This window comes from Gossypium hirsutum, chromosome D11 (assembly GCF_007990345.1).
Source record: "Gossypium hirsutum isolate 1008001.06 chromosome D11, Gossypium_hirsutum_v2.1, whole genome shotgun sequence".
Lineage (NCBI taxonomy): Eukaryota > Viridiplantae > Streptophyta > Magnoliopsida > Malvales > Malvaceae > Gossypium > Gossypium hirsutum.
In genome coordinates this window covers 15,230,023-15,245,115 of record NC_053447.1, presented here as the reverse complement: position 1 = coordinate 15,245,115, position 15,093 = coordinate 15,230,023, and the positions used below count along the sequence as shown (strand labels likewise).

The 15,093-nt window shown below is 31.1% G+C and overlaps 1 pseudogene; it reads right to left on the bottom strand.

Moving 5' to 3' along the window:
• Positions 1-5,967: 5,967 nt before the first annotated feature.
• LOC107912510 (uncharacterized CRM domain-containing protein At3g25440, chloroplastic-like) lies at positions 5,968-9,314 on the bottom strand (annotated as a pseudogene).
• Positions 9,315-15,093: the final 5,779 nt, after the last annotated feature.

Here is a 15,093-nt window from a genome sequence, read left to right as displayed (position 1 = left end):
TTAGTCATTGTACTTTTCAAATTTTAAAATTTTGACATTGACCCAAATAATAGCCATTAAATTAAGTAATCAAAATGGCATGGTCTTTTAGAGTATTATGGAATAACACATGTGATAATATGGTTGTCACATAGGAATTTAATTGCAATTGTTTGATTAGAATTAAAATTTTAAAATTTAAAAAATATAAAAATAAAAAAATAACCAAATTAAATTTAAAACTCATACATAATATAAGAACTAATAACAAATTTTGATTTTTGCTTGTATATATTGTTCATCATCTTTGTTCATATCTATATGGTGACTTGTTTGGTTGTTCAACTGACCTAAAATTTGGATAGATGTGACCAGAAAGTAGGAAATTAGAATTATACAGTTATAGGCTTAGAAGAAGAACATATTAGGTGCGCTGGTTTTTTTATTTTATTTTATGGAATATTAGGTTGATAAATTGAAAAGTAAAATGGTGAAAAAATAAGTGTGGTGAGATTAAATATTGAAACTTATGTGATAATATTTGTTTGATTATTACTTAAAATTAATTATGAAATATAATTAGATTGTTTGATAAATATAGATTTTAAATTATAAAAAATATATATTCTATATTTTATCATTAATTTTTAAATATTTCATCCTACCCTAAACAAAAGTCAAATTTTAAACGTGAAATTTTTAAAAGGTAGTATAATGTTTTAAGTTTTTATAAGAGGATATTTGATGTTATGGAAAGTAATTACTTTCCTCAAAATTTCATTGATGGGAGAGTGATTATGTTTGATATGCTAAAATATATTAACTTTTTTAATAATGTAATAACTTTCCTTGTAAAGTTAATTCGTAAACATACGCAAAAAGAAAATCTATAACTATCGATAAAAGGTAGGGTAAACTGTAAAAATAGTCAACCAATTATTAGTATGTTTTTTTTATTTTGGTCGCTCGTGTTTAAAAATTTCTATTTTAGTTACTAACATTATCGAAATTTAATATTTTGGTCACTCCTCCGTCAAATCACTAGCGATGACCTTTTTTATTGACATAATAACAAATTTAGCCCTCCAATGTTTACGGATTTTATCAATTTATTCTCAATTCTAGAGAATTCAACAAATTTAGTCCTCAAATATATACATTTTGTCAATTTAGTTTTACTTTTTAAAAATACAAAAATATTTAAAAATAAAAATAATTATTTAAATGTTTATTTTTTGATTAAATGCATAGGACTTAATAAAAAATATATACAAAATTATAAATAAATGAGTACTTTTTTTGACATGAAATTTATTTATTAAAATAATGTTTTAATAAATAATATATTTAAAAAAAACCACAAACAAGACTTAAATAATATGCAAACTTTTCCTTTTTTTAGTTTATTTTATAAATAATAAATTTTATTATACATTTGGTGTTGCTCCTTAATCCTCATCAAATTTTCCAAGCACTAGGCATCACCTTCATCTACAATTGCCCGCATCAATAACCCTAACTCTAGACTCCTCAAATTTCCACATCCTCCATCATTATTCCATTGAACTAGGAATTGGTTGTGCAGTTGCTAGTAGAACCTTTACCTACTAGTCTCAAAGACCTCATCCTCACTTATATATCCCCGAGCATGTCCGCCTTCAAGCACAACCTCAAACGTAATAAACTCATTTTGGGCAAAAACTTAAAGACATCGATTCTCACTCTTTTCGACCTCAAGTTGCAATTTTCAATCCAACCTAAACATAATGGTCGTTAATGTTAGACAAGAGAATAATTGAATCAGTGTAAATCTTCTTCATGGTTCCCCACTTAAATTGTTTTATTTATAAGATTAGTATCTAATAAATAAATTTCATGTTAGAAAATAAGAAAAATAAATATTCATTTATTTATAAATATATTTTTTGTAATTTTGTAATTATTTTTATAAAATTTCATGTATTATTCTCAAAAAATAAATTTTTAATCTTTTTAAAAGTTTTTTTTTAAGAATCAATACTAAATTGACAGAACGTATAAAGTTGAGGGCTAAATTTATTGAATTTTTTAGATTTAGACTAAATTGAGAATCTGTAAACATTGAAAAGTTAAATTTATTATTATGTCAATAAAAAACTAACACCGTTAATGATTTAATGAAGGAGTATTAAATTTAAACAATGTTAGTGATTACAATAAAAATTACTAAAACAAAACGAAGGAGTATTAAATTTCAATAACGTTAGTGATTACAATAAATATAACTAAAACAAAAATATGTATATTGTTATTGTTTGCCTTAAAATGTAAATACATGAACACTGTGTAAATGTTGGGGTTTGAGGCTTTGGCAAGCCTTTTGCCTGAGAGTGAGAAGAAGGGGCTGATAATTATTATGAAGAGTACATGCGAAGGGATTCGAACCACCAACCAACGCCTAAAAATAATTTACTTGCAAGCATGGTACCACTTAGCTTACGTGATACCATGGTTGTAGCCTTGTTTAGTGGTTTGAGTCACCCCACACTCAACTGCCTTCATAATTATTCAAATGCCCTATGCTAATATTTGTCCTGAGTCTTACAGGTACAACCAACACGTGTCGTTTGAAACTCTCAGCAACGAGAGTTCTAAGTTATAGAGGGTGAAGTTTTTGATATTGGATTTGATAAAAATGCTAAATATGATAATTGTCTCGAATCTTGTATGTACCACCAATAGGTGCCATTTGAAAATCTTAGTAACGAGAACTCTAAGTTATAGAGGGTAAAATGAGATTTTTGATGTTGGATGTGATAAATATCAATGCAGTGATTTGTTTCAAAGCCAATTAGCAAGTACCACCAATAGGTGCTGGTTGAAATTCGAACTCTAAATTCTAGAGGATAAAATGAAGCTTTTGATATTGGATGTGATAAATATCAACGCAATAAATTGTTTCAGAGCCAATCACAATTGGCTTATCAAAATATGACAAAAACCATTTATCTGATTTGATTAACTGTAGATACCAACAATAAGTTCCTTTCAAAACTTTTTGTAACGACAACTCTAAATTATAAAAAATAATAAGGTTTTTGATAAGTATCAATGCGAATTGTTTTAAAGACAAATTTAATTGATTTATTAAAATATGGCAAAATAATTTATTTGGCTTCATCAATACATTTACTGTTTTTAGGGAAAAAATAATAAAACATGTGAGGAAAATATTTTCCCTCTACCAAATCCAATTTTTAGAAAAAAAAACATATAAATGCATAATTTTCGATAACTTTTTATTATTAATATAATTTAATTTCTATTTATGATATCTATCTATATAATAAATATAAAATCTATTTATATAAGTGATTGTACAATACGAAATAAAACTTTCGACTTTAATTATTCTATTATATTGCCAATTTTTTTTTTGAAAAAATATTATATCACAAATATAATATGGTTACAGACGAGTAAATACTATCTCGGTTAGTGCAATGAAATGTATTTAATTAATTTAATTGAATCTAAGTTTAAAATAAAATTTTAAAAATAATTTTGAAATCAATTTATGCAGCTATTGAAAATAATTAATTTATGAATTAATTTAAAATTATTTTATAATAATATTTTATTTTATTAAATTTAATGATTTACTCATAATTTATTTGCAGGTAGTTATTAGTATCTCTCAACTTATTTTTTTGAAAAAGATGTAGGGTAGGGAAACATTAATAATGAAAACCTTTTATGGCAATAGGTAGGATTTAATTTATTTGGTATAAGAATTAGTAGGTTTAAAGATTATTTGTGTACTTTTGCATACTCGAATTATAACCGATTATTCAACTTACGAGCTTAAGTTTTAAATTTTGAAAAATCTCTAAGTGCTAACTTTAAAAAGTAATTGCATGAATCAATTAAGGGTAAGTTAATTTCATGTGTCGGAAGCTATAGTTTAGCTAGATACATCGTTAGATTTAAACGACTAGCAATCAGTGTGGCTAAATTCAGCCTAAATGAGAGTTAAAATATTGTCAAATTAAATTTTGTGAGATAGAAAAAGAACAAAGATATAGTGCCCTACTATGTACAAGAGGGGTGAGGTGATCCCTATTTATAGTTGCTACCCCTTACACCCAATAGCCCATATTTATCTAAAGGACGATCAAGATCGATTCTAGTTTGAAATATCTACACTAAGACAATTTAGTTGCAGTAAGGCGACAGAGAGCCTCTTAGAGTCTTCTAGAGTCTTTTTTGGACGATTTGTCTCTTGCACCTTTAAGGTGCCTCCTCCATGTGAACCTGACAAGCTCTTCTAACCTTGTTCTCTGAACCTAGCGAATCAAGTGACTAAATTGGGCCCCCTAAAGTGTGAAAATCTTGATCTAAGATGAAAAATTGAATTGATTAAATGACTGAATGATGGTGAACCGTATCATTAAGTAGTTCAAATTAATGACTTTTCTAAGTATGTATTTTGCTAGACTTGAGAAAGCTCTTACTTAACATGTTTCTTTTTGGAAAGGACTAATTAGATCATTTTTCTTAGTACAATGGAATAAGTAGTAGAACCTCAATGTTGAGGTAGGCTTTGCGAGTTGATTTGACCATTAATTATTTATAAGGTTTTGGAAAGGATGAAAAAGTAAATTACAAACTGAATTTATACAAATAAAAAAAACTAAATAAGATATGTAATTTATTCAAATAACAACAAAAAGATAACAAAAACTATTTAAAGAACAAAATAAATTCAAATTTTAAAAATGAGATAAAAATATAGACTAAAACTAATCAAGGAAGATTTGGTCAAGTTGATATCATTAGTATGCCACCCTCAAGTACGGGGTTGAGGAGCAACACGAAACTTGATCAAAACCCAAATCGTTAATAGTTATTAAAATATTTAAAACGAGTAAAATTAATATTGTTATGAGTGAAAGGAGTTAAATTTTCACATAATTGCTTTGTTCTTGAGGTGATTAGAGACCCTTGCTAGTCCATCCACTATTTTGTATACAGTGATCATCCGGTAAGAGTTTAAAGTAAGGGTTCATGATGTCGGTTATGGAGTTGCTTATTATTTGAGTGTATTTATAGTCGCTAAACATTCCATCATTCTTCTTCTTTTTCTTCTTATATCTCATTTATCTTTTTATTTTTCTTTTCAGTTTCAGTCAGATTCAAAATTTCTGTACAAATAGGAAGAATAAAGTTATTTCAGTTTCGCTTGCCGGCAGCTTTCTTATAAGATAAACTATTTTGTAGAAGAAAGAGCATAACGCAGAGCAAATCTAATCAAAGGGATAGATTCTGATAAACTTCGATGAGCAGGAACTGGCTGGTCACGAGCTTTCAGACAACATTGATATATGCTTGGGAGAAGTTGGCAAGATCATAGAAGAGTCTAGCGGGAGTTTGCCTTTGTTAGGCAATGCTGTGGAACCGTATATAGGCATAGAGCTCAAGTCAAGAGATGATGCAAAGGAATTTTACGTTGTTCATAGCAGGCGCATTGGTTTTAAAGTGCGAATCCATCATAATTGACGTTCAAGGGATGGGGTTAAAGGGGTTGTTACCAAATTTGTAAAGATACAATGTATAGAAAACACAAGGTTCTTCCTCCCCCACCTATCACTGGCTTCAAGGGATGGGGTTAAAGGGGTTGTTACCAAATTTGCAAAGGAGCATAATCACTCACTGATATCAGTCTGCAGAATAATTTGACCAGCCTTCTAATTGCAAATCAAGGTGCATATGAGATTAGCTTTTACTGGTTCATGATATCACATCGGTATAAATGAGATAATCGAAAAGTAAGGATCGAGATTGGCGAGCCATCACTTTTTCAGGTTTCGTACCTAATCAAGTAGGAATAGAACTGTAGGCATGCTCAAGTACGGAGACGAAGTAAATGGTCCTTAATGTTTTCTCTGAACCTCTGAACGAAATTATATCAGAACCAAGTGTTTGTACAATTATGAAGGAAATTGTAAATTCATAAAACCTCTGAACGAAATTATATCAGAACCAAGTGTTTGTACAATTATGAAGGAAAATGTTAAGTTGCTTTCTCTGAACCTAGATAATATCAATACATGGCAATTTGAAGAGACGGGTATACAATAGCAACGAGAAACTTGAGGTCGAGCAATTTGACATGCTTTTACAGATTCTGCCTGCTAGAAAAATGTCGCACATGCACCTCTTTCTACCGAAGAATGCCGCACTGCAACTTTTCCATGCATTAAGTACTGTCTATGCAGTCAAGCCTCAAAGGGGAAGCAAGAGTAAATGTACATCTACAACATCTATTATGAGAATTACACTAATCACGAATCTTCCTAACTCCTCTTTTTCTTTAGGAGTGAAGCAGCACGTAAAAACATCCGATCTACCTCATCAAAGTTTGGAGAGTTAACATCTTCCTCAGATGCCACTGGGACTTTAGAGCCCATTGTTATTTGGCGTAAGTGCTCCTCAAAATCTTCGGGTTCTCCATCACTTTCTACTGGAAATTTCTCAAATTCATCCAGAAAAAGCGGTTGTTCTTCCCTCTCCTCTGTCTCTGTGTCAGACTCAGTCTCAAAAATATCTGACAAGTCCTCAGAATCAGAAGCCAAAAGCAAATCTGTTTTGGATTCATTTTCTGTAAGTTCCTTGCTCTCATCCAAAAATTCTTTCAATTTATTTGAACCCTCCAGTGGCGTGCTTGAACTCTTCCCAGAACCCACATTCTGATCATCAGCGTTTGGCACATGTTGCACAGGATTGAAGTTGTTTGCAGCTTGAGCACGTAGCAACTCGAGGTCCTGCTCAAGCTTTGGGATGTACTTCCTAACAGCTCTAAGGCCATCCCTATATTTGGATTTATCAAGAGCCTGTACAGCAGGAATGAACAGAAGCAAATTTAAGCAATCAACTATGGAAATCAAAGACATCGCAACCTCTCTGCTGGCAATTAACCAAATGGGAGCTTAAATAGTAACATGCTTGATCTTGTATTAAGAGAACATTCTCAAAGCTTGGGTTAGAATCATATAGTGGAGATACAAAAATAATCTCAAAGAAGAGAACACTTTTCTAAGATACGGAAATTAGTACAAAGTGACTAGGGTGACAACCATCACATGTTTTCTTGACGGGAGAAATTAGAAGAGTCTCTCATATTAAGGAACTGTTTGTAAATTGTATGCTAATGATCCAGGATTCTTTAGATTCTAAATACTAGGGTGAAAAACAGAACGAAGCAAAGATAAGGAGAGAAGAAAACCTTCTTTCTAGAAAGAGTGACCCGGGGTGACATAATCTCTGTTGGTGGCTGAGAATAATTCTTCCCTCTGTACATAATTATTGTATTATATTCATGAATGTCGAGCACAATCCCACCTGTCAATCTTGCAAGCTCAGCAGCAATCTCCTTGACTTCCTCCGGTGAGAATGTTTTAACCACCACCTTCAAAGTCTGATGTTTCTTCCAGTGGAGTGCATGTTCAAAATTACACCCTGGTAAATTCCCCGTCTTCCTACTGGCACATAATTTTTGCACTTGAGGCCCATCTTCAAAAAGAAAAAGTGCTCTTCTGGAGTCAATATTTCTGGATCATGGGTTGTTTCCGATGATTCTGCGGGCTCAATCTTATTTAATGCTGTAGCAAGTCTTTCTTCTTTCTTCCGACCCTGAAGAACAATTGGAGAAAATGCACGTGAAAAAAGTTTAAAACAGAAGAATCTTTAGGTACTAGCTGATATAAGACTATCTAAGCAAACCCAACTTCAAAATCACTCGATCTCTCACAAGAGAGAGAGAGAGTAATGGCTTGAAATTACCCAACCAAATGAACATGCAAGCATTTTAGAAGAAAAACTGGGAATACCTTTCTAAGTTTGTAAAGAATTTTTTCTTCAGCTGTCATTCTTTCATAATCTTTCTTCTTCTTCCACCTGAAGAATTTCAACCACCTTACTACAGCTCGTTTACCCTTTAATTTCTTCCTCTTTGCCTTAAGATTACCACTATAAGCATCCTTGATGCTAGAAACTCCCTCAGAATGGTTGACTGTCCCAACAACGTTTTCAGAAGCATTCAGAGATGGAGCTGAATGAATCCAGACATGCCTCTCAAGCAGAAACCTCTTTCTGTCATAGGTTGGGGAAAAAGGTTGCTGTGGACCAAAAGCCTTGCACATATCATCAACCAAACTACTTCATAGTTAGCACATTCGAATTTTTTCAGGATTTCTTTCTTTTCTAGTGAAATTTTCAGACGCACACACACAAATAGACACACGCGCAAATGATATATTAAACACATTCTTCAACAGGGCTAAAGCCTGGAAGGCTTCCATCTAACTGGTTATCTGATAAGTTTTTATCAGTATGTTTCCCAGAAAACAGACAATGGGCTTTTGAAAACTAGGGGGAAAAAGCATATAAAAAAAAAACAACAGGATCCATACATTAAAGGCAATAAGATCATTTGAAAAACGGACATCATGAAGCCATTCTCCATTCTATGAAAGCAAAGGAGTAAAAGCTAACAAGGCTTTACAATGAAACCAAAGCCAAAGGGTTCTTAGTTGGATCCAATTAAATTTGTTAAAGAATATAATATAAGGGACATCAAATTCCCACTAAACCTTCTAAGATATCATATATTTACAACAATCAAAAAATCAATGTTGCATTAAGTTTTGTGAACATAAACTGTAACTCCAATGGAGATGAAAGCAACCCATCCAATACGAGCCCCAAAGATTACCCATTTCATGTTGAAAATCATCCCAAATTGCCAAAGACGGCCAAGCTCTTTTTTGTATGAACAGAAAAACAGAAGTGGGTTTGCTTCAGTGAATTAACACATTTCTTTTCAAACAGAATGGCATTGGAACAAAGAAAAGAACCCTATTACGGGGTTGGGAAACTGGTGGCTGCTGAGAAACTATAAAAGAATAAATCCATAGCCAAAGGAAAAAAAAAGAAAAAGAAAAAACAGATTCAACTCCACTAAAAGACATAAAAGAACAAATACAAAGAGAGGTACCTGGCTTTGGGAAGGGGCTCATTTGGGATGGAAATGAATGAATTAGAGAAAAGAATCATGAGGCTATGAGATTTTCGGAGACCCACTGAAGCTGAAAATAAAACCCTACCCGCCATTTCTATGTCTCTCCTCTTCACTCCGTCCGGGTCTCTGCTCAGTTTCTGCATTCGGCTTTGTAATTATAAGCTCTGAACCGGTTTAATACCGGCCCGCACGCACGGTTAGTAAAGGGTTGCGCCGACCCTTGAAATTCCAGTCGAAATTTTGGACAGTTCGAGTAAAAGAACCCGAAAATAGGTTGGGAAAAAATTAAGTTGATCTAAAATATAAGTTGGGATTTAGCTCAAATATTCAATCATTTTTAAATTTATAATATATAATAAGTGAATTAATATTTCTTTCTACCATTAATATTTTAATAATTTAATAATTGAATTTATCAATATAATTATATTTATTATATATGTAAATTTTCAAAACGGTCCAATATATCATCTTTACCATATTAATCTAAAATACTATATATATATTAATATTTATTGAACGATAGAAATTTCTAATTCAGATCAAATTTGACATAAATAATTTATATGAATGAAATATAAAAAATGATAGTTTGATCATTATAAAATATTAATCGTACAAAAAGATACAAAGTAATGTAAAAGATCCTTCCTTGTAATAATAATATATAATACTATAATGTATATATATATTAACATGCTTATAAAAGTATATAAAATCATTAAATATTAAATTAAAAATAATATAAGTATTTTTAAAAAAATTAAACAAAAATATGGGCAGGTTTAAAAGTAACTTAAATAATCATTTATAAATATGAGTGGATTTTATCAACATTTTAGGCTCATATTTTAAGTTCAAGCCGAATTTAGATAAATATAAAGTGTGCTAATATCATACTTAAACTCGACCTAAACTTAATCTCAGCCTAACACATGAACATCTTTAATCATTATTGAATATTGAATCCTGATCTCTAAATCTGATTTTCTCTTTCCCCTAATATTAAAAACACACCCCAAACCTCTTAAGGCCTAACCTTTAGATTAAATCCTATAATCTTTCAATTTTAACTTTAACCAAAATTAATACAATCTTATCCTTTAAGAATTACATAACCATCATTCTTCACTATGAATTTAACCATCTACTATTTGCACCTTTGCTTTATTCTCACAAAATAGTTTAGGGTCAACTTCGATTAAAGTTTAACTGAAAGGTTTTAGGGTTTAATTGAAGATTTGTTGTTTCAAAAACAAAATGTGATGTAATTTAAACGTTATTGAAATAAAACAAAAGGTTAGTTTGATGTTATGTTATGTTTTTTTAATGTTATGATAATAAACTTTTTTGAATTTATTGATAATTCTTTCTAATGTTTGTTATAACACGTTGAATAAATACAAGTTAGTTGAAATAAATAAATAAGTTGTATAAAATTTAATTAAAAACAAATTATTTACATTTAATCTAAGAAAAATATATACAATCATTTGTTGCAGAAGGGAAAATGAGTTCCACAACACAATTATCCACAGTTACATAATTGATTCCATTACCATAAGAGTTAGACTAGATCTTGAGTCTCACTTCAATCTTTATTTTAGGGCAATAAACTTATAGTTGTTTCAAAGTAGGTGAGAGAATAAGAAATACACAATGGGTCCATTGGTGAGTAACAATATAATGGATGAATGAGATAAGGTGTGTACCAACTCTCCATGCTCATTAGCATTTGAGCAAAATCGAGCTAAATACTTGAAACATTTGGCGTATTTGTCCTTACTAGGAAAAAATCTAAATTTGAAGGATCAACTTCATTGCCAAATAGATATGAGGTTACACTTGAATGGTATGTACGTGGGTTAGGTATTAGGTTTGATAAGTTCAACATGTGTTTGGTAATGTCTTTGTCAACGATTCGATTATATATGTCATTGCCTAAATTGAGAATATTGTCATTGTTGAATAAGATATAGTAGTCCATGGATCATATACCAATTGTAGTAATCCACTGATGGAGCAAAATTATTATTAGGATCCATGCACCCTCAATAATATGTTGAAGACTACTATTCAAATGGTCGAGCAGCTTTTGGTGAGTACTGAGCCAATATTGCTCATTCCTTCCACACAAATCAAACTAATAAAGTGTATTGAGGTTCCTTGGCCCCCTCTAAATGTCTTGGACCATCCTAAACAGCAGTAAAATCCATATGTGTCGAGACCATTTATGTGATCCCTTCATATACCCCTTCATATACCCCAAGAGGCTCAAAATCCATGAGGGCATAAAATTTCAAATTGGCCTCAACAGATTTGACGTCACACTGTAACAAAAAAACAACCACATAAGATTGATTTGTGTGGGGAGAACGAGTGGCATTGGCTCAATACACATTGAGAGTGGCTCAACCTTTGGGATGTTTGTCTTTAGCATTATTGTTGAAGGCACATGGATCATGGATGATAATTTTGCACCATCAGTGATTTATTACGATTGGTTTAAGATACATGGTTTGTCGTTTCTTATTCAATAAGGACAACATCCTGGGTTTAGGCAACAATGCATACAATTGAGTTGTCAATAGAGACATCAACAAGTGCATATCAAACCTATCTAACTTGCGCACTACCTGAGTGTGTCTTCATAACAATTTGACAAATGTCACTAACCATTCAAACCCAAGTCCCCAATGAGGATGCCTATGCAAGTTATTTCTCGTATTCGACTCAATTTTTTAGAGATGTTAGTAAGTACATGCACCTTATCTCATCCATCCATTGTATAAAGTAGCCCCCTTAAGTGATGAACTTATTTTTCTCCTACTAGTGTTTAAAGTAGGTTTAAGTTCATTGCCTCAAGATGAAGATCAACGTGAGACTCAAGAACCATTCAACATTAGAAAAAATTACTAATGTAACAGCCCGATTTTGGGTCTAGACGGAACAGTGGTTTTTGGACCACAAATCCGACGAGAAAAAAAATGTAATGGCCTGAATTTTCAGAGGTGTCGGAACGGTGATTCGAGATCACTAAATTCGAAAAATGAGTAGAAAATATTATTAATTTAGTGAGTATAAGTTAAATGTAAAGTTAGGAAAATTTTTGAAATAGTGAATAGTTCACTAGAAATAAATATTAAAATAATTAGAATAAAAAACAGGGTATCAAGACCTCAGAGATTTTAAATCGAGCCATAAATATTTTTATAAATATTTATGGAGTGTTAAAAAGTTAGTATTAAAGTTTCGTTAAGAAATTTTAAAGTTCCGATAATTAATTGAACAAAAAGGACTAAATTGTAACAAATGCAAAATTATGGAAAATGATTAAATAGCTTAAATGATAAAAGGAAGAGGGATTCAAAGGCAAATAGACCCAAGGTCTATTTGGGCTGGACGGCGAAGGCATGAAATCAGCAACAAAGGAGAAATAAGGGCAAAATTGGAATATTGCAAAATTTACTTAATAAAGTTAGGACCAAAGTGGAATTATCTAGATTTTTCTTTATTTTTCTGCATTCTCATCAGCAAAAACACCATAGAAGGGTTTCCTCTAGCTGGTTCTTCCTATTTTTACTGCAGGTAAGTTCAATTCTTGATTATTTCTTGAAATTTTGGTGTTTTGTGACTTTTACAACTGGGCCCACTTGTTGTATTCATTAGTTTTTGATTCTATGAAAGAAGTTGAAAGTTGCTATGAATACATGTTGGAAATATATGATGATTTAGCATGGAATTATAGTTTTAAATTGTTCATATGCTGATTTTATTGAAAGAATTGAATAGAAAGTGAATGTTTGGGACCTAATAGTAAAAGAGTTTGAAGTTAGAGTTATATGTGGAAATTCTGAATTTCAATAGTTGTGAAAAAACTTATAATGTCTAGGTAAAGTATTAATTGAGAAAATTAGATTAATTGAGGGGTTAATTGAGAAAGTACCGAATTGTATAAACTGTGAAATTTGGGGTAAAATGAAAATCAACATTTTGCACTAAAGCAGTTTTGGACAGCAGCAGTAGTATAACTTTGAAAAATCACCAAAAATTGTGAGAATTGAATTATAGGGTGAATAGAATATAAAATTAAAGCTTATTGAGTCTAGTTTCTCATAGAAGAAACGGTGTAAGCAATGAAATTGTAAATAATGAGATATAATAATTTTTGTGAGACAATGTCAGAATGATTTCGGGTTCCCCTGTTCTGACTTTGGAAAATCATAAAAAATTGAAGAAAATTAATTATGAGTTATAATTTATATTCTTAGAATCCTTAATGAGTCTAGTTTCAAAGGAAATAAACGGAAACATCATCCAAATTCTGTAAAATTAGATAATTTATTTTTAGTGAAGAGTGGTCGGAACTGTCAGACAGCGTAACAGGGGAAACTTTAAAGAATAAACTGTACTATTTGGCTGAACCAAAAATTATGAAAATTTTATGGTAAGAAGGTATGTGAGTCTAGTTTCAGGAAAAATTAACGGATCTTAATTTGGAGCTCTATATCTCCAGATAAAAATGATTTAGTGACTCTGACTCGGATAAACAATTTTGAATATACATGTGAGTGAATAGTGAAATTATAGCTAATGTTGTTTAAGTGTGTTATACACATTAAGGATGGGGAATGGAGAGGAAGAGGAGGAAAATTGGGAAATACATGAATGGTTTGTGTATAATTGGTCATATGCTTGATTTTAATTGATAAACGATGAAATAGAAATGATGCTTATATTTGTGCATTATTGGTCATAGTTTAAGCTCATGTGTGAAAATAAAGTTTCATAGTATGTGTGTATGGTATATTTGGTATCTGATTTGGCATGAAATAATGTCATGAATGGTTTATGAATTAACACATGTTGGTAAGCCTAATACATGAATAAATGTTGTGCTCATCCATGCTTATAATGCTTATGCTATATGTGCATTTGGCTAACATATTTGGTGTATATGCTTAGGCTTTGGCCAAGTAGTGGCTAGATTATGCCACGTTAAATTTATAAGTTATGCATTGAAATGGTTTATCGTGTGGTTAGTTCCAAAAAGAGTTATGTTTAAATACACTAGCTTGCTACTATGGTTGAATGATATGCTTATATCTTGTGTGATGTGCATAGAAACAAATGTGGAAAGATAATGAAATAGTAAGTTCATATGACTAAAATTTAATGATTAAATGTTAATTTCACAAATAATATAATGTGTGGTGAAATATATTTATTGTTGAAATGAGAATAAAACAAAAATGCGAAAACCGAATAAATGATCAAATTGAGTGGAACGCCGGATTTGAGTACTTCTGATCAATGACAAAATGATAAGTGTTAGCTTTAGCTACACTTATTAGATCAAGTGACAAAATGATAAGTGGTAGCCTTAGCTACACTTATCTGATCAAGTGACAAAGTGATAAGTGGTAGCCTTAGCTACACTTATCTGATCAGGGATAAGTAATAAGTGATCATACGTAAGACCATAGTTATACTATGGCAAAGTCAAAGTGAAGTACTCAATTTTCCGTAACCGTTCCCTAATTTGATTAAGGATGGTAAGTGACAAATGGGCCCAAACGAATTAAAGTAAATGGATAAGTGGTAGTGTATTTATATTAGGATGATGTTGTTATTTAAGCTAAAGTGATATTTTCATTGCAAAATTGAGAATTTCATAAATGTGTTATTGAACGGTATAATCGATAAACGTTGAGTTAAATGGTAAATACGTATTAGTGTTGAACTTAATGTCATTGAATTGTACGTGAATTAAATGGAAATTGCTAGTGAATTGATTTAAATTGTGAGCATGAGAAGTTGCGAATTGAATGAAATGGAAATGAAACATTGAATTACATGAGTATGTATCAGGTCTCGTAGGCCCTAATTATTATGATTATAATATTTTGAGGATATATTGTGAAAAGTTATAGAAGCATGTTAATTATTTTGAAAGTTTTAATTTAGATGAAATTTTATAATTTGGTTAAATACGTTTACAAGTGTATGTGTTTTGGTAATGCCTCATACCCTATTCCGGTGTTGGATACGGGTAA